At 41.3% G+C, this 25037-nt stretch overlaps 1 protein-coding gene across 3 annotated transcripts in view; it reads right to left on the bottom strand.

Annotated features, from left to right (window-relative positions):
* The window catches only part of TRIM2 (tripartite motif containing 2), a 132322-nt gene extending 111537 nt beyond the window's left edge, over positions 1–20785 (bottom strand). For 2 of the 3 annotated variants that reach the window (XM_075090949.1, XM_075090955.1), the window contains exons 1-3: positions 20651–20785; positions 13810–14023; positions 10367–10513 (exon numbers count right to left, since the gene is read on the bottom strand). The gene's annotated coding sequence lies outside the window, so the exon portion shown is untranslated. Of the gene's footprint in view, positions 1–10366; positions 10514–10635; positions 10708–13809; positions 14024–20650 lie in introns of those variants that run through there. The other variant, XM_075090953.1, reaches the window with a different exon arrangement.
* Between the last annotated feature and the right edge of the window lie 4252 nt (positions 20786–25037).

Below are 25037 nucleotides of genomic sequence, written 5' to 3'. Positions count from 1 at the left end.
GTTTTTAAAAAAAAGTCAGGGTTGGCAGCATATTTTGAAAAATGCCAAAGGTTTTGTGGAATAAATTCCATTTGGCACGTTTAGAGATAAAAGAATCCAGCTGCTTTCAAGCACCAAATGCACCACTAAGAAGTTTCTAAAATGGCAGAAACATCTTAAATCAACGAAACATATCATCCTCCCACACAAAACAAGAACAACAGCAACAAAAGAACCACAAAACATTCCTATTTAGATAGACTTCAATGCTAGCCGAAGTATGTCTGTTCCAGGCAGCTTGTCAAAGAATACACTTATATACAAAAAAGGGCATAGGGTTGAGGGATGTTATGATGCTTCAGGCTATCACAAAACTGGGCAAAGAGATGAAAGCAGTCCTGCTGCTGAGGCACCTAGGATAAGGAACCAAGCTGAGCCATATGATGATAGGAATCCTTTGCAAAAGCGTTTCTATCCACTTGATTAGTGTCTTTCAACAACTGTATAAATGAACAGGAGTTATTGGTTTAGGGCTTGATTCAATGCTTACTGAAGTCAGTCATGACTTTCTACCACCTTTAAAAGGTCTTTGGCTCAGATGCTAAAAGAATAAAACCCACCTACTTATGTATCCTTTCTTCCAAGTTTAGGTACAACCTGTTCAACTCCTTCATGACATGTAGGACATGTAAAACACACTTCTAGCAAAACTGGAACTTGGAAGTACGTAAGTCAGGGACTAGCTCCTTCATTGTAATAGGAGAAAATTCTCACAGAGGAGCTGCAGAAATGGCAAGAATGCTGCCCTTTTAATTCTAAAGAGAATCTATATTTTCAGGATGCTTTTCCTTGTTGTTCCTTCAACTGAATATCCACTGCCACAGGTTCCTAGCTCTGCTTCTCACAGCCACAGCCACTTGGCAGAGGTTAATACCCTGCACAATACAACAACTCGTGTGACTGCATTCCAAAACAGACTTGCAAAATGGGTTGGCCCTACTGAAGTGTGAACGTATTTTATTCCCTTTTTAAATGGACCGTTTCACAGATATAAGTTTGAAGTCAGTCATGCTAGCACAACTGAGGATAAGGTACCTTCCAGTAAACAAAGACAAAGGAGACACTGGAAGGTACTGACGGAATACTATCCTGGGACAACAGTCTGGATGTCCAAAACACCAGCGAAGAGTCCCTATGGAAAGGGTCCTCCTTGCAGGCAGCTAACACTCAAAAGTAACAATTTATTTAACTAAGAAGCAAAATGAATAAACATTCTATTGAAAGTTCATTTCATCTCTCCTCATCTCCTGATAATCCTACGGTATCAGCTATGAAGAGCTTTGAAACTCACATTTCAAGGTGGTAATTTCCAGCTAGTCTTTAAAAAGACAAACATTAAATCTAAGCAAAGGCAGTTCAGTAACTTTGCAGTACGAAAAATAAACTTTTCTGTTTCTAAGCATACAAACACAAAGAATGTAAAAACCGCTTGTGCTGAAATGGCTGGAGATAGAAGGCACAAATTTGGCAGGCAAGATGACTAAATAAGAAGAAAAGCCTTCACATTTTCCAATTAAAATGGGATTTGCTTTGACTGATCAGCTGCAAATCAGTCTTTTTGTCCTTTATCAAGTGTTTTCCCTCAGCTTGAAAGGAAGCAGCTAAGGAACATCATGCTGTGCTTGTGTACAATTAACTTAGCCAAGCAATGAAACATTCAGAGAAGAAACAGAACAGCCCTGTCTGTGATATGTAGATTTTTATCCTGTGCTTACACAGGGCTGAATATCCAGTATGGTAAAAGCACTGCAGCTCCCAAAATCTGTGTATTTATTATACCCTATTTACATATCATGTCCACAGTCTCTGTAAAATATTTGAATTAATTACAAAAGCCATAACATCACAGAAAGTTGTTTTCTATTCAGTAATCAATGTAGGCACTAGGGCTTCAACCCACAAAGGGATGCCTGCATGTCCCTATGAATCAAGCTGTTTATAATTAGGGTGAGAAACACCTCACTACAGAGGGTCTATTTAATTTCTTACACATCACTTTGGAACTCTTCAGACATCTGAAATCATAGGGCCAAGGTAGTCTATTACAGATTTCATCTTGTACTTCCTCCTGTACACGACACATCTCTTTCCAATACTACACTTGGCCTTTATTTTGCCAGCAACTACTTTGTTAAGGAAAAAAAAAAAAAGGTCTTGCTTTTATCATTTTGTCACATCCCATCGCTGAAACAGCATTACACTGATTCAACACCAAGTTGACATGAAGCACCTTGCTGTAACCATACTGAAGTAACTTTGAAGTTTTTCCCTGTAGATTTCTTTTAGGTAATAATGAGCTTTAATTTGATGCTCCAGTCTTTAGTGTTGGACATTTGTATACAAATGGACAGTTGCACAACGGCAGAAAATAAGCCTTGGTATTTTTTTATATTGGTTGGACTGAATATTCTCAGCACATCTATATAAGGTTGACTAAAAAGAGGCATTAGCGTTATACAGTTAAGTCCCCTACAGGCAGACTATTTTCTACATTTCCAGGAGTTTAGCTTCTTTGAGATTTTAAGTGCCAGCGTTAGAGCTGGCTGAATACTATTTGTCAGCTGACATTAATTTTGAACTTCTCTAATTCACAATCATTCACAAATATCTCTCACTTTGAAGAATATATTTTGTCCCTGTATGCTCTTGCCAAGCAGTCTGGTGGCCCATTTTGCAGATGCTTGTTGCTCATCAACATACCAGCTATTGACTATTTGAGTTATGTGTATGTGTTTTGCTGAGTGGGTAGCTGAAACTTTCATGGAGAATAATTGATAGGAAACAGAGAATGGATTTCCATGACTAATCTTTTAGGATTTGCAAACATCTCCATGACCGCTCCACCATTGTACAAATATTAAAGACTGGCAAACAGCAGAGCCACCACAGTCTTCAAGAATGTAAAATTAATATGATTTAACTGTTATTATATTTACAAGAGCTCCCTTTTCTGCTAACTTGCCAGCCTTAACCACTATTTTCCATAGCAACAGTGGCTAAAAAGACGGCAGCAGATCCATGCTAATGGCCTGCAGTAAAAATATTGATAAATAGGCTTTTCATCCACCCTCAGTTAATATGAAATCTGGAGGCTGCGCCCATATTCTTTTCAGATGGGGGATCATAATCCAAGTCTTTCATTATCTCCAGTTTGGCCTACTGCAAATGTCCAGACTCCTGCTGCTTGCCTTCCAAGCAACCTACGAGAGCACATTAACTTCAGTACTGTGGAGCTCCTGCTAGACTCCCATCTCATGAAACTCCACACATTTTAAGCTCTTGTTCCTAACCTAAAAGGAACCTTTATAATTATTAGGACCTGGCTACATGGAAACCATTTAATTTTTTTTTTCCAGCACTCCACTGTGATAACAACAGGCCTTGCAGATACTAAAACTATCCAAATCTTACCAGGAAAAACTGTCAAGATGCTCAGGGCTGAGCATTTTTAGCTGACATACTTGAGCTATGGAACATAATATCAGGAGGGATTGGCATGAGTTTAAATATACAAAGGAAGATGCCTATGACCCACCTCTCCTCATATTGCAAGCTTTTCTGTAGGAATGAGCGCAGAATACACACTAATCTCACAGAAGGAGAATGGAAACTCTAAAAACACACCAGAATAGATATCAAGAGCTAACAACAATGATGGGTAATGCGCTCTCAAAAAGGAAGGCAGAGACAGGACTTGAATGCAGAATGCACCGGGTGTCTTGCACAGCTGATCTAGCTCAACCTGCTAAGGGTCTCTAGACCTCTAAAGCATGAGTGTGAACTTGATTATCAAAACTAGAGATAAATGACATCACAGGATGGTCAGGGTTACAAATCCTAATTTACATCAACATCAAATGGAGCTTGCTACTGTTACTCCAGCTCAAGAGCTAGAGCTCTGTGCTCAGTTCAGTCAGTTAATATGTATTCAAATAAAAAGGCATGAGAGTCATCCCCTTACAATGTCTATGCCATTCACAGCAGGATGAGTGCCTGGCTACAACAAAACTTTGGGTAAGGTTACTGATCATGGGCCTCTGTGAGAGTGTCCGTTAAAGCTGTTTTAGTAGTTGGAGTTTCACAGTATGAACATTCACTACTATCAGGCTCAAGACAAAGCACCTATCCAAATACTTTCATTCACCCATTTTGAAAGGGTTTACAAGGGTGGCTGATAAGAATTGGCTGCGCTTCATGACTAAAGGCAACTGAGGCACTACAGACATAAGACTTGTTTTTCCAAAATGGCTTCTCCTTTGTGTGTCCTAATGTTTTTGTTCCAAGGTTAAGCTACTGAAAGATTGAATATTAGAAGTAGTGCTGTTCCCCTGAACAATCCTGTCATCACAGCAGGCATTTAGCATTTCTGAAAATGTTACAAGAGCCTGAAGATTAACACTTCAGGCTAAATACCCAGATCTGAAGAATGCTTTTGAATACATAGTCCTACGTCTCTAAGACCACAGTCACACAGAAAGTCAGTGGTAGATTCAAACTCCATAATTCGCAAAGATGTTTCTCCTTCAGAGCAAGTGTAAATATGAGTAAATGAAACAAACTATACCACATAGCTTGTTTGTTCAACAAAAAGCAGCAAGAATAATTTATATGTGGAAAACTTCTCAATAGAAAGGCATATGTTGGCATGACAATAAATTAAAAAGCTATTGTGTAGAACTACAGCAAGAATACACAAGGGCATTATTATGAGGACAGTACCCCAGAGTCTCATCAAATGTGGTTTGTTAGAAATAGGAACAAGTAACACTTTCTCTAGCTCAGTTGAATTTGCAGCAATGACTTTTAAAGCTAGTAATAAAATTTTCCAAAGACCTGAAACAAATAAAAGTTGCTTTTGTTGTGCGTGCTCTTCTGTAACTTTTCAAGAATATTTTAGGTGTAGAAAATTTACCAATTTCAACTGATGGGTTTTATTTTGCCTGCATTCTTTGTCATCCTGTATATATTTTTTTCTTTCAATAATTTAATAACTTTGTTTTGCTCTCTGATCCTTTTGTTTTCTCTTCTTCGCCCGGGCTTCAAAAATAAGAGTTTATAAACAAGGTAAGAGGACAGAGTGATGGTTTTCTACTTTCAAGAGCAGGGATAAATGTTTTGAGTGGGGATACAAGAATTAACACATACTGAGAAGGTAAGGAACTCAGAATAACAGCTGAAGTTCTCCACTGGCACATACGTAAGCTGCTTTGCATAAGTCAGATGCATTATAGAGTTTGGGATAAGATATTCTAAGAAAAAGTTACTTTAAAAAGGTAACACAAATACACATCAGTTACTATATTCATGAAGGACTAGACTGAAGCTTTACCTTTTGTACTTGAAACAATATTAAGCTATATTCCAAGTCTTGACCTGAACAGATATTTTTAGAATCAATTACGCTAAGAGGTTTGAGCTACCTGAAGATTAATCTTTTGGTCTGAATGAAAACTGAATAAAGGAGTTGCTGACTACAGCAACTACTCTTCTACAAGAAACGTCATTCTTCAGCTGGAGGCAGAGGAAATCATTTGCAGAAAACATGCTTTTTATGACCTTCACTGTGCTGGAGGATAAGATGATCATCTGACTGTATTCTTGTTCCTGCCAGCAAAAATTAGACTGCCCAGATTATGTTTTCCCATTAAAGCGAATGAAGGCTTTCAAGAGCTCAGGTTTCCCTCAGTAGTCAGCCCTGCTAAAATGGGGTGTTTTCTTTTGGCACATAGTTTCCTAGCAGTAGCCTGGACTAGTGAGACACAAAGCTCCATCAGTGGTTGGAAAAGGAGAAGCAACTACATAGAACATTAAATATGTTGATTAGTGCATTTTTATAGATGTTGACATCATTCTCACATCTACGAAGTTCAGTCCTGACACATTTGCACTACAGTCCTGCACCTGACTGCCATTGATGTACACATGGAAAAAGAGTAATGACAACAGCATAGGTTTCAGCTCTCAGACATTACTCAGACACACGCAGGCCACACTGAGGCTTGTGCTGCTTCAACCACAGTGCCATTTTAACGACATTCAGCCTGCCTTAAGCCATCTGGGGCATCTCTCCTCTGTGTCACGCTGCAGGCATACCCATACTGAGGAAGCTAGTCCTGCCAAAAATTAAATTCCTTGGGTGGCAGGCTCTCTGGGTCACTCTCCATATCATCCAGTGGCAGCCAGAAAAATGTGAGACCTTTTGTAGAAAGGGCTATTTAAAAAAATTACAGTAAGCCTCTCAGTGATTCTTCTACCGAGGAAAAGAAAATCTAAGTATATTAGCATAATACCTGATCAACTAACTTTCAATAGAGTAAGACTTAAAATTAGCTCTAAATGCGCGTAGTTTTTATTTATTTGAAAGCCTACTTTTTCCGTCTTCCAAAGGCTTCATTCCCCTTGTTGCCAGGGCTTGTGTTTCACCTCAGGCTTCTCATAATCCTCAATTCTTTACAATTTTGCATTTTTCTCCTTCAGGGGCATTCTGCCAGCTTAGCAAGACCTTTTTCATTATATATTATCTTTTTTCCTCTCTCTTATGCTTATACTTACTACTTAGACCACGTTTTATACTTCCTCACTATTACTTTCCTAGGGTTTCTTTAATCCCACCTATCCCATTTTGTAAGGATTACATCCATATTGCTTGCCTCTGCCCCTCAGACATCCTTCCTCATCTCCATGCAGTTGTCAATTCGTTCCCTCTCTTTTTGACTCACATTAAAGCCCAAGAATTGCTGTCTCACAGATGTTTGAAAGGAGATGCCACTGTGGATGCAACCTGCTCTGAGGAGATTTAAGAAATCTGGGATTACAACATTTCATCAATACTAATCCTGTACTGATCTTCAGAACAACTGCAATTAAAAATTTCCATTCTGACTGATGTAACTTGGGTGACTACAAATTTTATTTGTTTCAAAAGCCTAACCTCAGCCCTATGAGAAGTCATTGGCTATAGCAGCATAATAGCAGTCATATCCAGACTAGTGTCTAAACAGGCAAGGGAGCAGCAGGTGTAAAAATCCAGTAGGCCTCTCACTTGGCAGAGCAAAGCTGTCAGGTCAGTACTCATAATAGGTGAAGGAGAAAAACTGGACAATCAGCTTCTGCAGATAGAGCTAACAAATATTATTAGAACATAAAATATCCATTAGTCCCAGGGAGTTTCAAGAACTAGAAGGTGCCATAAATGAACTGTAACTACTAATCCCAATGACAGGCATACATACGTTTTCCTCTATCAATCTTTATCCAAACAAATTGGCATGAAAGCACACATTAGATGGGAAATTCTCTCAAGAGCATAGAAGATTTACAACCTCTGACTTCCCAGGCCAGGGCAGGTGCAGAGGGCAGAATCACCATTAGGTGGGAGCTGCTGGCCTCAGCCTGGCTGGGCAGGAGCAGAAAAGGAGACGCTATCAGGCAGGGGCACGGCAGCTCTTCAGACAACAGCAGCCAGTAGGAGAGACAGTTCAGGAACTGGCTGTGATCTTAACATTTGGTCCTAATCAGCTGGACTAAGCTTTCTCCATCACAGTTGTGCTTGAAGCTGTTTTTCTGGACTAAGGCTGCTGTCCCGGTCTAATTATTGTAATAACTCCAAACTCCCCTGCCTTGTGTAATTAACTTGGGTTTGTGGTTTTGCAGAGAGGACCGCTATTAAAACAAAATCAGGCTGGTAAGTGGTAGCAGTAGTGTTTGTATTACTGCAGCACCTCTAAAACCTAGTCATGGCTCAGGATTCCAGTGTCCTGAGGCTGTGCTGAGGAAGATGAAGAAACATAATGGAGTACACACTGTATGTCACAAGATGGAAGCACTGCATCTTTCTCCAGCTTGGCCATATGGCTCAGCCTTTCACATATGGTTCTTTGTAGACTACATGATTCCCTGTTGCCCACTGAATACTAGCCTGGGGCCCAACCCACAACCCTGAAATATTACTCATCATCTATTCAGATATGAAGCCACCTTCCTCAGGGCAGGGCCTGCTGCAGGGAGAGGCACTGACTAGTGTAGTTACTCACATGGTTCCCATTAGAGCACTACTGAAGCAGCTCACTGTGCCTTACATACTCATCATTGCAATGGCCCTGTATAGAGAGGTAGTCTAGGTCTTGAGAGACCTCATTGACAAAGCACTTTCCCCGAGGTGACACCAAAAAAAAAATCTGTGGCAAAGCAGGAACTGAATTCTGGTTTTCCTGGTGGCCACATGGCTTAGAGTCTACTATTCTCTGAACAATCTTTCCTTACATCACACTAGATTTGCATGCCATATTAAAAGCAAAGATGAAAATGTTTACACAGCACGTCTAATCTCTTCCTTTTTTAAAAAAAGATAAATACAAGGCAGTGGTATGCTACCCCAAAAAATTTTGTATTTTCCCTTTTGTTTTAAAATAAGCCAAGAAGTTTTAAGCTTCTGGGGAAGAAAAAAAAAATTCAAAGACCTGAACACTGCAGGGTTTCATAGCTTCAGAGAAGGACTGAAAACTATCAGTGCAAAGCCTTAAGGCCTTGCCATTTTCTTAATCATGTTTCATCTAAAATAGCTACACCATTTCCAAAGTAACTGCTATATAATCGTATTTGCACTTGCACTGCTTTTATCCCATAATTTTTACATAGCAAACAAAATTTTATTAATCACATTTGAGAAGCTGAAACCCAAAGAGAATAAATGCAACTTCATACAGCAAGTGATCTGAGGCTGCAAGAAGGCAACCCAGCACTACAGAAACATCATGTGGGCCCTCTGGTTCCTGTGCCATGATTTTTGCTCGCCATGACAGCAGCGGGGACGATGTGCATAGCCTGATGGGAGACCAACAGTCACAGCTAGGCAGCGAGTCTGTTGGTGAACATGCCAAGAAGCAGAGATTTAAGCAGCCAGAAAAACATAGTTTGAAGACCAGAAAGGGAAGAGGTGGTTTGAAAGCCACTGAGATTTCAGTTAAACTGAATTTTCAGTTAAAAGTATCTGTTCTTTTACATTTAGATAGAAGTGGTCTGTGAGCTGAAACTCTACCCACAGAGAAATAAGTATTAGGTGAGGATGTAGGACTAAACGGTAATGAGTTGACCCACTGAGGTCTTAATTTAAGGGAGTACCGGGTACAAACCAAAGTTTGGTTTCAGTCTGGATGTCTGCCAGATTTGGTTTTTTACATTTTTTTCTCTCCCTACACATAGTTTTTCTGTTCAACTCAAATAATTTTTTCCTCTTGCTTTTTAATTCTACAGTCAAACATTTAACCTCTCTTCTTTGTCCAGTTGCACTGGTCTTCTCTCTCACTTTTGTGCCACCCACACTCCCCCCTCCACCATTTTTGTTTGCAGTCTCTAGAAAGAATTATAAACTAAAATTTTGGTGAAGACTTCATTCTGTGATTCAAGGAAATAATAGTTCTGAACGAAACAGTTTGACACCTCAAAGCCAGACACAGTGAGCCCTGATCTGAATGCTACCCCATTTATTTATCTAACAGTTTACTCCAAAAGATAACCATGCTGATCATATCAGAAAGTACACCTCTGCAAACACACTGTAGTTGCATATTTACTGGGAAGCACCTGAAAAAGTTACTCACACAATCATGCATCATTGGCTATGTGTTCAAGATGAAGTTTAAACACTGTTTATACCTTTCAGTTCATATCCTGTTATCCTTGTCTGCATACTAAGATTTTAAATCCCCAGACCATCCTTTAATAACAGATTAGCAAAAAAATAAGACTGTGAGAAAAGTATTTAACAGATACATTAACATGAATCCTGCATACAGTAAAACATAATGAAACTATAAGAATATAAATTACTATTAAAAGTATTTTAGTATATATATCTTGCAGAACGCAGCTATTTTTAAAATATCTGCTCCCTAAAAATGAAACCCATGATAACTTAAGTGAAATGGTACTTTTTGTATGTTTTCTGTATATAAAATACGCCTGTGTTTTTGTAAATGAATCCCAGTGAAAACTAACAAACACCATGAAAACAAAGTAGTTATAAGGTAAAGTAGGGAGTACTTGCTGAGCCAAGCCATTTCATTGGTGACCACTGCAAAACCAAGGAAAGTGTTATAATGTTTTATATGCCCAACATCTACTTCAAGCAACTCTCCTTTGAAACTGCAGACAAGAAGAGCTCACAGACCATGAATTCTCTCAATTTATGACCTGTCTCTGGTGCCACTTCTCTGCTTTCAAAACAAGAGGAGCAGGCAGTTTTAAAGGCCACATTCAGCTGCAGACAAGAGGTAAATAAGCTCATCTGCTCTATTAACAAGAACGAACGAACTTGTTAACTACCTACCTTCTCCTCATTTTCTTGGTTCCAGCTCCTCCACAGTCTTCAGCCTTGCAAAACTCCCCCAGCCTGTGTGACCCTGCAACAGACTCTTGAGTGATTCATTGTGGCAAACTTCTTTCTGTTCAGCTTCAGTTTATGTGGCCAGACTGGCTGAGGTGGGAAGAAAAAAAAATAATCACACAAAGGAAAAAAATAAAAAGTGGAGGCATTGAAAGGAAGAGCTAAAAACCATCTTAAACAGTGGGTCTGGTTAAGGCACACTGTTCTCTCACCATGTCAGGGAGTTAGTTTACTGACTATTGACTTTGTAGGTCACTAGGGTGCTAATGCCAGGCAAGGCAAAAGGCATCTTGTCCTTTGATAGGATTTAAGGGTAATCTTCGGGAGAAAGAGTGAGAACAGTTATTAGCATTTGGGGGTGTGATTGCTAATCCAGCAATGATGCATGACTGATTTATTAACTGTTTCACTTGCAGAAACAAATGGAAGAAGGTTCTGCCAAGAATCTGCCATTCTTTGATGGAGACCACAATGTCTGAATCCCTTTCTCTGAGCAAAGCTGTGGCAAATGCTGAGCCTGTGTGTTTTGCAATGAGGGATTAATTCTGTCTTAATGCATAATCCTATGTGCTCCCAGAGGAGAGAGTGCTGCAGAGAATTTAAAAAAACATGCAGAAATATTCCTTGTGTGTTATATACATTTATAGACAAGAAGGAAGAAATATTTCTGCATACATTCTTTTCCTGTTTACCAACATAATCAGTAGCTAAACTAGATCACATGTCAAAAGCAACCCATTACTGCTTCCCCTGCTTCTTCCCCTCCACCACCAAACGCTAATTCCACACGTGGCATTGCTACAAAAGCAGCCACACTGCATGTTATTGGTTACTCTTCAATAGAAATATGGTGCCTTGAAGAACACTGAAGCCTCTTACACAAGGAAACAGTCTCTGCCCCAAAAGGCTTACAAATCCAAGCACTCATCATAAAGAAACAGCTGCATTAGCAGCTCAGACAAAAATCATTCATTTGCCACATTCTGTAAATTCCCATAGGCACCTATTTGCACATTGCAATGATATGTCCAGGAAAAGACTTGCTACACAATGACCCAAGTACAAGGATCAGAGGCAGAAGTTTCCACCCTGAAGGGCCAGGTCTGCAACGCTTAGCTTTCACGTACCCATGTCCTTTATCATGCATAGCATTGAGCCTTTTAACTTGAATCCATGGCTCATTTTCAGAATTCTTCCCAAGTCTGAGTAACCTGCTCAGGTATACTAAATGATATCTATTCCCTATTATGACTTAAGACAACACTGCTTTTGAAATAAGAGCTATTAACATTTGCATTATGTCTTTACGCCAGGAGAACTTCTCTATTTGAGTTGTCAGTTTAACTGTTAATTACTTGATTTATCAGATACTCATAAAAACAAGTCAAGGCGCAGATCTCGGTTCAAACAGTCTGCATTCAGCATTATATAACAAGTGAGAATTGTTAGCTGGCAATTAACAAAATAAATGAGAGACTGAAACAGAAGTAGGCTGTGTTCCCCTCCTTGCTCTTACAAAGGCCAAAAGTTATCCAGGCCTTCAGCCTGATCTCTGCCTGTAAGAATTCCGTAACAGCTAAACGTCATTGCTAAGCCTTCTATCACATTTCTTCCTCTTCAACTCCTGCCTTCAAATACAACAGAACAAGTTATTAACACCAAAATGCAACCCACTGCTCTTCACACAGCAAAACACCTCCATTCAGCAGTCCATTCCCTGGATAATTCAAACAATCAAAGTTGGCCTCAAAGTAGGTAGAGTTGGCCACACCCCATCAGCTGCACAAGCAGTGTGCAACCAGTGTGCCGTTATAAGACATCTACACAGAAAGATCACTTACAAGCAATCAAGAAAAGTCTAAATATGAGGATTCCCCCTAAAACTGGGTCAAACCTTTTTTTAAAATGAACGACCTAGGGAAAAATAAAGTAAGATTTGAGTAAGAAGTTGCAAACTGTGGCCAAGAAAAGCATTTGCATACTGCTGCTTTGTCAGCAAGTCCTCTCACTTGCACTGTGGGCAATTTCACTGCTGATGTAAGAGCGCTGCCTAACTCTGCACCTCACCTTGCTTTGGCTTGTACTATGTAATATTATATTGTGCTTCATCTCCACAATTAATCTCAACTACTTTTAGACAGATTTGGACCTGTCCTCTAATAATTTATGAATCCCGCAAGCTGATCAGGGTGTTCAGAATATCTACACAATTAATATATTGGCTTATCTTGGCTTAAGTAGTGACCTTAAAAAGGCAGTACAGAAATGACAAACTATTAATGGCCATGTGTCATTAAAAACTGGGATAATGGCATAATGTCAAGAAGTTTTACCTCCACTTTTGAGCAACTTCATGAGCCTGCTTTTGTCTAAGGAAGGGAAAGGCCTGGAAATAAATAGCTATAGGATAACTTAGCAGAGGGAGATACAAGAGCAGGGCACATTTCAGATGGAAGATGGCAACTCAGTGAGGGAGTCTGGCCTACCCCAGTCTCTAATGACAGGAGCCCTGCAGGGTAACAGGCTAATCCAAGTGGAAAAAATCATCCTAATAGTCTGGTTTCCCACAAATTATATAGCCTTCCAAACCCCATTATAATCCTACTTTATTTTCTTTAGTACAACATTATCTGTCAAGAATTAAAGTGATTTAGTAGGTAAGGTAACTAACTCCTCTATATTTAAACTTCAGTGAATTTCTACAGAGAGTTGCTTAATTTTCTCCTCCAGTATTGATAGTCTCTTTTTCCTTACATAGCTGGTACTTGTTCAACAGACTAATTTAAAACTCTGAGACCTTATCCACTATATCTCCCTCTAGTAGCCCAGAAATACAGCACTCTTCCCTTGTTTTTTCCCTCCACGTTCACAGAAAGTAAAACACCCTTTTACTCTATTATCTTTTATTTGAAGGCTCCATACAAATTGTTCCTTCAAAGCCTTTATTGCCTTCAGAGGAGGAAAGCCATGAACTTCCCTTAGCTGTAGTGCCTGATACTTGAAAGCTCATGCTGACTATACGCATCTTGAGATACCAGTGTCCCTGGAAGTGCTGTCAGGAATCTCAGACACAAAACATCAAATTAATCAACATGTACACTAATTACTTGACCGCAAAATATTTAAATGTGTTCATTTAAATGGTATATCCCAGGACTCATGTCATATTTATTGCACAATGATTTTACCTTCCTCTTATCAGTCCAGTCATAGACTTGCACACATTATTTCTAGCAAAAAAAAAAAGTAGGAAAAATGGCCTAGTCTATTGCACGAAGTACCATACCATCTAAGAACTGCAGCTGGGTAATTTGCAGTTTACTCTTAGGTCTGAAACTAACTTACACTGGCAGGAAGAGAAATCGAGAAGGTTATTTCCCACTGACCTGTCAGTTTCTTCTTTACAGAAAAACACTGCATCTTCAGGGTTGAGCAGTCTTCACACATAAATCTTAACAGCTCTGTAAACATCTGCACCATGGTTCATCAATTGCCCTTCCCTGCCTTCTGTCACCAGCAAAGTTTGGGGAGAACTTGTTTGTCTTACTGGAGAGTGACTTTTTCTGGAATAAAATTCTACGTCTTTTCTTCATTCCATGCCTAGAAAGAGAACAAAGGAACATGGACAGGTTGTTAATCAATCAATTGCCTTACCAATGACTTCTTTCTCCATTTTTAGTGGGCTTTGTTTAATTCCACTAGCTCCCTGAAGACTCAGGTTTGTTGTTGCTCAGTGCTTTGAAGCTGTGGCACAATGCAAGACAGGGCAGAGATAACAGTTACCTCAGTATGAGCTGCTTCCACTACCAGTCCAGGAACACCCCAGGATGAGTTTACTTAGCAGCTAGGTATACATCATGTCCTAGGGACAAACCCTACAGGTTTTCGAAGTGCAACTTTGACTCTGATTGTCATCTCAATTCTGCCCATGTAAGTGAGAAATTATTTCCACTGGCACTGAAGAACAACCAGCCTATAGGCTGGATTTAGTGAGATTCACACAAATCACTCGTCAGCCCTTTCAGGCAGGGTCCTTTTTTCCCTGGTTCTTTACAGCAGCTAAGCAGCCAATTCACACCACCCTGACCTGTGACAAGGTTTTCTAGGCATAAGAGAAGAGAGGTGGGAGAAAGGGAGGAACAGAAATATGCGTAGAGAGCCCCATCTGCCAATCAGGAAGGAAAGATAAATTGCATTAAAAGGATCCTTGGCCTAGAGGAGGTTCTCACATTATCATTTACAAAGTGTTACAGCTTTGATCTATAATCCATGTTCTCTTATTTCTCCTCCTCCTTTTATATCCATGAGCAATTTTTATCCTTTATCTTACTTGGGAGTTAGAGCTGCAGGTATGGGGAGACCTGATCTTTGTAAAGTGCTTTGCCCTTTGTGGGAGCATTAAAAAGCCAGCTTTCCGTGACTGCATTTTTCTGTCTCAGGAGAGGATTCCTCTCCTGAAGAAGCAGGTATTGCCCGCTAACTATCATTATGAAGCACTTGGAGATCCTGGACTGAAAACAAGTGCAGAGTATCAGTACATATATTTTAAAACCCAAGAGACCCTCTTCTCTCATTTTAGTGCAACTGATAAGAATTTCCCAGGCTCTTCAAGGACATCTCTAAAGCAAAAAGCACTGATCAGAGTTTTTAAGTTACCAGTGTCCCCAAAAGTAAAACAAAACATACCTGCAAACGAAATGTCATACAAAAAATAACCGCTATTTCTTAAGGACTTATGGGGCCAAACCCTGCTTAATGAGGCAACCCAGGCAAACACTAAGAATCAATGAGTTTGACCCATGGCATTCTATTCTCTGCAACAACCCAGCTAAAGATCATGCTCACAAAGACATGCCCAGTTCATGTGTAATATGGGTGCGCAAACAAGCATGGGAGAGTGGATGGAAGGATGTAGTCAAGAGAAAAAAATTGTGTGAGAATCTAGGCAAAATCCAGGTAAAATAATTGATAGTGAGAAGAGTTCTTAAGAGAGGCTAAACAAGTTCTCAGTTCATATAAAAAGTTGTAATATGTTTAGTATCCCCACTGATTCATAATGTTGTGACATTGAAAGTGAGAGGAGGGATTTGCAAAGGAAAGAGGCAATGTTTCCTCTCCCATTACACAGGAGCTATGCAGGAAGGAAAGAAACTGAGCTCAAGTCTACGCTTTGCTGCTCACAGCATTTGCTGACTGCCGAACAGATACTGAGTGAATGAAAAGGTTTGGGGATTTGACATCTGTTGGCAAGGAGAAAGCTCATCATCTGCATCCCTTGCAGCTGCTGATACTCAGCCAACACAGTCCTACTCTGATGTCAGCAGTCTAAATGAGGGCCTTACTCAAACTGATAGTTTAATCCCAGGAAATCTGTGCTGAATTAATAGCCAAGGCTCTAACTTCCACAACAACTGCACACTGCTCCTCAAGGACAGAGAATATGCCCTATCTTCTGGTTCAGGCAAAGAAGATTCTGCAACTATTAAACCCTGGTACAAAGTTCAAACTCACTTTCAAGGCAGATCTGTTTACACATGTTCACCATCACCATGAGGCCTCAGTGAACAGAAAAAAATCACCCAGTCCTGCAAGTGATTAGAGCTGGGCTAGGTCAGTAATAATTATTAAGTGCAGCAAAATGCCATCTTGGCAATGAACAAACATATTCAGAATACATGAAAATACCGCAACAGCATTTCATCTTCCCTTCTAGTGACTGGAAAGCTAAAGTCTGTTCAGCTTTCAGAGTCCTTGCGGATATAATAATTTTAAATATAACTGGAAAACTGGTTCATGACTCATCTGCCTGTATTACCAAGTGGATTTTTTAGTCCAATAGCCAGACGTTCATTATGTGGCTGCTAAATGATTTACATTGATTGAGTACACACTGCATGCAGCTCTCGCAAATTTTATATGCTGTCTGTATGGAGAATGAATGCTTGTTGATTATGCTCCAAATAGCAATGAACCCAATTACCTAAGCCACTAACTCCCAGTAAGGAAGCCAGAAATACAGCTGTTGCTTCACTCCCTTAAAGAAACATTTACTGCTTGGATCCTGAACTACTGGAAGTTGAAGTAAATGGGAGAATTACACTAGTGAAAAACAAGCCCATGAGTTCGGATCACCTCTTCTAATAACTGTTGTTAATTCCTTATGCTCCTCTGGAGCTTGTATTCCAGAGTAAGGCCTCACCCCACACCTAGGAAAGTAGACAAGAATCCAGCTACTTTGGGAATCTGAATGACTTCTGAGATGAAGCCACCAAGATGAGGAGGCTGGGGGGGGGAAAAAAAAGAAAGGTAAATTCTGGGGGAGAAACATAAGGATGCTTCCAAATCGTCTGTGGTGAAAACCTGATTTGTATCATACACAGCCAGAATGAACTTTGGTATGAGGAATGGGTACTAATGACTGCAGAAGAACCATTTGAAAAAAAATTTGGCTAAAAGCAATGTGTGGAGGTCAACTAGTCCAAACACATTTTCCACTCAGGGCTAGCTTCACATTAGATAGAGAGATCCTGGGCCTTGTCCACTCAAGATTCAATGTGGATTGAGATATCGTGTCTCTGGCACTGGTTCCAGTGGTCTGCCACTCTCACGGGCAAGAACTTTTTCCATGAACTACTGGAACCTCCATCATTGCAACATACCACTCTTGCCCCTTATCCCTTCATTGTGTACCTCTAGGCACTTATAAGCACACCAGCTTTGTACCTGGTGACAGAGCAGAACCATCACCACATGTGCCACATGCAGAGTGGTGATAGCACTGGGCCTGTACGGATGCAAGACCAAAGGGATATCACCACCAGGAGAAACAGCTGCAGTTCTACAGATTGAGAGCAGCTACAGATTTAGCCAAGAGCCTCACTCAATAGCTCTTATTGCATTTCTGGGGTCTGACGCACACGTAATTGTCTGACGTCACCACACAACCCTGCATCCACAACACTGCTGAGTCTGTGCTTCAGAGGACTTAAAGCTAGGACTGGAATAACAGGAAAAATCAGAGGAGGGTAAAGAACAAGCTTATTCTTTTAAGTTCACAAAGAACCCTTCTTCCTTTCATGAGCACCAGAGAAAGTTGCACAGCACATCACAGAATTAAATGAAAACACCAAAAATTACCAATGTGATTGAAATCAGACCTCTCTGCTCTTGTTCACCGAGCACGTTACGAAGACCAATGGTTAAGTGACTTTCCATTCCAATCAGTAATGAAATTGCTGTCCATTCCATAAGGTTTTAGCGCCTGTTCCAGACTCTGAGGTATACCCACAAGTACATTCACCACTGAAAGCCATGAGGGGGAAGGTACCCCCTCACACACATCACACTGGTGCACACCTCAGGAGCATCAGTGTAGATGTAATCTCTTAAGTTCAGCAACACGATTGATCCAATTAAAAAAAAAATATCTTTTTTTAAATAAACTTTTGCATGCAAGAATCATCTGTCTTCCAAAACTTTCAAATTAGTTTTACAGATATTAATGCATAAGCCTTAACCATATTGTGGAACCTAAGATGGCTGCCTGCACCGATGGGTAGGGTTTGGGAATGGGAAACAGTACACACCACTGAAATGCAGGTTTCCCAGTTAGCGAAAGGTACAGCTCCAACTGCTTAGAATCAGGCAAAGCAGAAAAATTAATTATGAAACTCCTCTTTACAAATGTGATTTGAGGGTTCAATCCATATCCCTTTCTTGCTGGAAAGCAAGATAAGGTACTTTGGAGGATCATTCTGGAGGCCAGTTTATCCACCCATTCTCTCTCCTGCTCTGCATATTTCAGACTACTTTGTACAGTGGCTAAGAGGGAGGATAAGAACAGATGGCTGTTCGCTCTGATAACTGTGTCTGTTCCTAGTCAGATTAATTGGTTACAACCCAGTTAAAGATTACAGTCTGATAAAACGATACACACAGTCCTTCAGTTACTCTTCACAGTCCATGTGGAGAGACTAAAATACATCCCTAGGAATAAAAAAAAAATGGAGTTTCAATACATGCTCTAGGGATTGTGCAAAACACATTGCTGTACAGTACAGTATTTGTCCTTCCACAGAACAGTTTTAAAGAGGATAAAATTTACAGGAATGTGAAGGTCAAATGGAGGTTTAGAGACACAAGGCATTTGTGAGGACAAACAAACCCTAGGTAATTTGACAGAATATCATCAGTGTCATGATACTTTTTGTTTATCCAGGCCTTTGACATCAAGATGCTCATGACACTTAGGGGCTGCAGTAGTATCTAATTTCACTCCTTTTCTGATTATGCTGAGAACAGATTCTCCTTCAAAAAAAGTGGGAATGTGCCAGAGGACTCAAGCATTGTACTGATACTGAGAGGAGAATGGGGTGACCTCAGCCATAACCCCCAGCACAAGTCAAGATAATGGCAAAAACCAGGTAATGCCATCAAAGAATGAAAGGATGGGAATGTAAGTAGGGCTGGCCTACCCAATTATATGGAAAATAGACACTGACTCACAAAACTGATTGTGTTCTCTGAAATGGCAGAATTAATTGTTAAAAGTGATCATGAAAGTGTAACAACTTTAGTAGAGTACTTGACATAGTGCTGCAGGGTACTCTACTTTAGAGGGTAGGTCTTATCCTACACCAATGAAAGCCAAATTTTAAACCATTTGTTGTGCTAACTGGCAAACTCACAGAAATAGTGGGGAAAGATGATAAACGGAGAAAATTTCTAGTGGAGTTCTGCAGGTCTTCATTCTGGGTCCACTGCCCATAAAGGCAGGGGATTTTCTCCCTCTTATGTGAAACAGACGTGTACCTAACACATGCATATATTTGTATGTGACACATACACATGTATGTTTATCATATTGAGACTGATAAAGAGTAAAAGGACTTGACTGTAAGTCAATTCAGCTCAGTAACACGCAGTACTCAAGCAAACACAATGCAACAAATGTAAGAATAGCAAGCACAGGCCTCACAGGATGAGACTGTATTCTAGAAAACAAAGAACTTGAAAAGAATATGGGTTTACACAAAATTAAGAGGTTACAAACACATCTGAGGAAGCAAAATGAACGAGTACAATCCCTGTGTTTGTACTGTGCTGCAGGGGAGGGGAGAATCAGCAGAAGAGTTTGTTTCTCAGGTCTTCGATTAAGAACTGGGAAGAGGCAGAAAGAACCACAAAGAAGAGGTGAGAGCTCAAGAAAATGCTCTGCAGGAGAGGCCTATGGAGCTCCAGCTGCTCAGGCTATCAAAAGGAAGACAAAGAGATGACTTGGTTACAGTATGTAAATCCTTCAAAAGAAGAAAATGAAAATTATTAGAGAGGTGTTTAACACAACACAGAAAACACCCCAGTGGTTCAAGCCAAGAAAATTAATTTGTGAAATCAGACAAAGTTGTAATCTACGAGGTGATTAACTAGAGGAGCAAAGTACCTGGGGGAAGATTTTTCATCTTTGCTTGGTGTTCCCAAACCAAGACTGGATGCCTTCAAGAAGAACAGAAGCTTTAGCCTTACTCTTCAGATCGAGGGGAAAACAAAATTGAAACTGCCAAAAGCACCAGGTTTCAGCCGGTGGTCTTGCCCACAGTTTACTTCAGAAGTTGCATGATCCCTCTCACAGTGCTGAGATCCAAGCCTTCTATCAGTCACCTACACTCAGGGGAGGTTCATCTTCTCCCACTACCAAGCCTCAGGTTTCTTTACACATACTCCACATATCTTTAAGCATGTTGATAAGTAGGCATGGCCCATTTTTAATGCATGTAGTGAAGTAGTATTTTCAAACAGGTATCTAAAAACCCAGGGAAATATACATCACCTGCATCCACATGATGAATAGCTACAACACATCCCCAAGACAGACTTTTAACTGCTCTCAATCCTGACCTCATCTCTTCATCTGCTACTAAGACGCACAGCTTTTGCCAGGCCAATACATATGTTCCACACTCCCTGCCTCTCAAAATAAAATTAGTGAAACTGATGACTAAACTTTTATTAATCTGAAGTCCCAGGATCACACTAAAATGAACTTTTTTTCCTTTTTTATTAGATCACATCCTCCCCTGTAACTCGGACATTACCTCTGCCCCAGTGGGCAAGAACGCCTTCAGAAACACACCCTGCAAATCCTTCATCTAAAGACTGTTTTTTTTTTCCCCTGTAAAGCAACTTGTGCCTGTTCAGAAACACAAGGCCAAAACGTGCCTCACGACATACTTTCTCAGCTCTTCGTCGAAACACGCAGCCTCCCCCTGGCTTTCACCCTCGGTGGAACCGCTGCAGGATTAAATCGCCATTCACAGACGCACCCCCCCGCGCCCGCCGCGGAGAGGCCCCGCGCTTTACACGACGGCCGGGCGTGCCCTGCCGCCCCCGAGGCCGCACGTAACACGGCACGCTGCGGCGCGTTACCCCACGCAGCGGCAGGGAAACGGCTGCCGGGCCCCTCGCCCGGGGGACCGTTGCGGCCGTTGGCAGGGGGCGCGGCCCGCCCGCCCACCGCGAGGCCTCTGGCGCCACCCAGCGGGCGCCGCCGGCACCGGGTGTGAGGGGAGGGAACCTGCCGCCGGCCCCGGGCTGGGGCGGCTGCGGGACGGGGTCCCCCGGAGGGAAAGGCCGTCCCCAGGAAGCAGGGCAGGGCCGCTGGAAGGAGTAAATCCTCCATCTCCTCCCTGAGATCGCGAGGAGAAGAAGAAGTCGGCTCTCCTGTCAGAGCAGCTGCTGCCCACTGCCCCGTCCCCCGCCCGCCAAACCACCATACTCCCCTTGCAGAGCAGTCCTTCCCCCAAAGAACAGAGAAGGTCCCATCTGGGGGGATTTAAACCACAAGACCAAAGCCCCGTTTGCTGCCTAGGGCCAGCTGAGAAAGAGCTCAGCTGCAGCCTTGCAGACCCCCACCCTTTGTTAATTAAACCTTGGCCCAGGCTCTCTGCTCCCATTAACGAGCAGGAGAAGAAAAAGCTCTCAAGTGCTTTTGAAAGAGCACCGTAAATGCCATCTGCTAATGGGAAGCAACGTGAAAGAGCTGCCTCTGCTGGCCTTCTGTGACCTTTCTCTTTTCTGTGGTCGTTGATCATGGCCTCTTCAGGCCGTCAGAGCCAGGGCAGCAATTAGCACGGCTGCGTCCAGGGCCTCCCCACTTTGCCACAGCCCAAAAAAGCAGCGGTAGTAATGTACATTACTGCTACTAAGTAACGCCCTGCTCCATCGGGATGGAGCTCTTCTGCATAGCCCACAGCTGCGTTGGGCTGGAGGTCCTTCCTAGCTTTCATGGACCCATGCTGAGAAGGAGCAAATAATGATGTATATGCATGGTGCACATTTTCATAGAGTTTTCAGGTTGACCGGGGGGGGGGGGGAGCGTTGCATAAGAAAAACTGCTGATTTTCATGCAGGGTTGTATTTGTGAGGGACACAAGTTTCAAAGTTTGCCCATTTCTAAGCATAAAGCATCCAACCTCAGTTTTTCTCAGATTCCCCCTTCTGTCAAATCAATCCACAGAGTAAGAATTCACTTAGGGCAAATATTTTTAGTTCTAGCACCTAACCCAATTTTGACAGAAAAGTCAAAGGCAGCCCCTCCTCTGCCCCCAGCTGTGAGATCTAGGCCTGCATATTCACAATATAATTAAAAAAAAAATGCAATTTTATACTAAGAATTGCTGCCAAAACTTAGTGGTAGGACCACACTGAAGTGGGTGCAACAAAGAGATACAATAATATCTTCAGATGTCCTTGGATTCATTGCCTCCTTCAACCACTTAACCGATATAATGAGCTAAAGGAAAGCATATGGTTTTTTATATCACAGAGCTGCTGCTTACAGTAAGTGAACTAACCCATTTTTTAATGTAATGTCTCAACCCCTTATCTTGGCTCTCAATATCTGCAGGAACTAAGCTATAAAATCTAATGATGACTAACCTGCACACGTCAAACTTTGTCTGAATTGACTCCTGTTCTCTGTCTTTTCCACCCACGAAGCGCACCGCTTCTTCTCTCTCTTCCTGGAGTATCCTCAGTCCTCATGCTGCTTCCTCACCTGCAGCATCAGCAAGCCAAACTCTTCCTTCCACCCCTTGTTTCTTCCCGCCACTGTATACTGTCTTCTTATGCTACAGGATTACTTTGGCACAGCTTTGTTTATGTCTTGTTTTGAAAACAGTGAACTGATCATTATTCACCAGGAAGACAGCATCTCAGTGTTTCACAGTTGGTTTTTTTCATACTTCCTGTAACTCTTATGACAGGAGTTTTTATGGTTACCTGCAAAGTGATCTGATAATCTAATTGTATTCTTGGTTTCCTCAAGCCTTCTCAAAGGCTTTTGCTTTTTATAATCCTCTTTCCAAATCCTGAAAATAGCATTTTTTCTTAGCACGGCTGTTTAATACTTGTCTTTTGAACTCTGCAAGCATCTTCCCTCTGAAGATGGGAATGCAAATACATGTTCCAGAATAGCCTGCCCTTCTCCATCTGAAGGGGTACCACCTGGGGTATCTAAGAAGCATTTTTTAAAAAGCTGTTTTCCTCTTAGCTTATTGTGTTAATGATCCAACAACAGCTGGCAAAGGAGTTGTTTATCAGGTGTCTCCCTTGCAAATTGCTGTTAATGGGCACACATACCTTATACCCACACAAAACCTTGCTTGGTGGGCTGTGTGGGTGGACCTGGGCCTGCATTCTTGCAAATACTTGCAGGCGCAACCTAGTCATATCCTTACACTTTAAATGTTGTCTTAAGATAAGTGTACATTACAGATGATCTTTTCTCTCAATTTTACACCCCTTAAAGGGTATGGACTATCTTGTCATCTCTGCGTGTTCAGTACTTGGCACTTTGGTCTCACAGCCTGCTGGAAGGTCAGCCAGATACTCTGCCAACACACATATGCAACGACAAGTAATAAATTGAGGCATAGGAACCTCACTGGTAAGGTTCCTCTGGAGGCAGGACACTAAATATTGTATGTCCTACATATATAAGAGAAGGGCTCGAAAGGGTGTTTTTCAGTTATGATTACTTTGGGGAAAACAAAGGTGGATTTTGGTTTTATACATGTCTGATTTTCAGAATTGCTAAGCATGTATAATCAGCCCAGTAGCCAGAGGGAGCTGAGACTCCTACATATCTGCAAGCCTGTCTTGCAAGAGGAGTAGTAGCACTGTATTCCAGCACTGAGCTTGTTCTTAACACTGGTTTAGAGATGGAGATCAGGACCTTGATTTCACTTAATATATGACTTACAGTGCCATTTGAACAGCAAAATCCTCCATCCACATGCTTTTAATGAATGAGGAGCCAGAGCCTGTCAGGTGGATTAGCCATATGTCAACTCCCCAGTGCACTAGAGCAGAGCCATTGTTAATCTGAAAACTTGATCGCAAGCCAAAGAGAACAATTATATAACCTAGAAATCTGAAAGGCGAATGGTACAAAAACAAACAAGAAAGAGCAATCATCCTTACTTACACATGTGCACATTTTACTACAACTATTAGGCAATCAAGATTGTCATATAATTGGCTTTTTTAAAATTACAAAAATGATGGAAGGTTTGCAGTAATTAAAAAGTGCAGGCAAGATGTTGAAAGATGATAAATTACATAAAGACAAAGTACAACTGAAGAAAAATCTTTACAAGTATTTATTTACTTCTCCACAATTTACAGAATTTGTGGATTTGCTGTTTATCCATTCCTGACTGCCATTGAAAAACCAGTGTCAAATTGGTCAGAGGGACAGATAGCTGTCAGAAGGAATTGAGTCACCAGAGCAGAAGAATACTTTTAAACAATGGTGTCAAGCCCCAGAAAGGATACAAGCCGTAGGAGTGGGGCTTTTCACCAAGATAGATTGCATGGGCAAGTTCTGTGGCACATGCCTGAATTGCCATGAATGTCCAAAGCAAACTTTGGAAAACTGACAACAGAAGAAAAAGGTCCACTAGCATTATTCCTCCCACACGATTAAAGGAGATGATCATGCAATTAATTCAGTTTATTCATTAGGTCAGTGCCTAGGGGCCCCTCAAGGTGGGGCCTTATTTTGTTAGGCCCGTAAAAGCAGAACAAGTCTTTGCCCCAAAAAGGCTTGTACCCTCTTTGTACAAGGTAGGAGAGAGGAGGATAAAACATAAGCTGAATGAACTAGCTGTGGAAGTGAGGTTAAGATAACACTCTAAAACACAGTGGAGGTTATTTTAAGAGGAAAGTATCTACCTAGATAGTTCCATACTGCCCCAAACCATCCTCCAGAGATCTGCTACAAAACTAGAAGTCAGGGTCAAATCCCACAGGAGGGTTGCCAGCCTGTAGTAAACTCCTAGGACCTACCTGATCCTCAGGGCTGATTTTCCAGAATTACTCTTGGGAAGCTGATGGTCTCCCTGCTTCAAGGGTCCTGGTAGCAAGTCTCCAAATCTGGCATGCAGTTTAATACCCGATATCTGGACGTATGCTTTTGTACCTATTGTCTCCTCTGACATTATTTGCAACACATGGGTTGCAACAAAGTTATTTGTATTTGCAGCTTCCTCAGGTTTTCGTTTCTTCATTCCACCCCCCCCCTCCCCCGGCTCCCCAGATGCGTCAGGTTGCACAG

Source organism: Phalacrocorax aristotelis, chromosome 4 (assembly GCF_949628215.1).
Source record: "Phalacrocorax aristotelis chromosome 4, bGulAri2.1, whole genome shotgun sequence".
Classification (NCBI taxonomy): Eukaryota; Metazoa; Chordata; class Aves; order Suliformes; family Phalacrocoracidae; genus Phalacrocorax; species Phalacrocorax aristotelis.
Note: the sequence above shows the minus strand (reverse complement) of the source record. Positions and strands in the feature narration are given on the sequence as shown.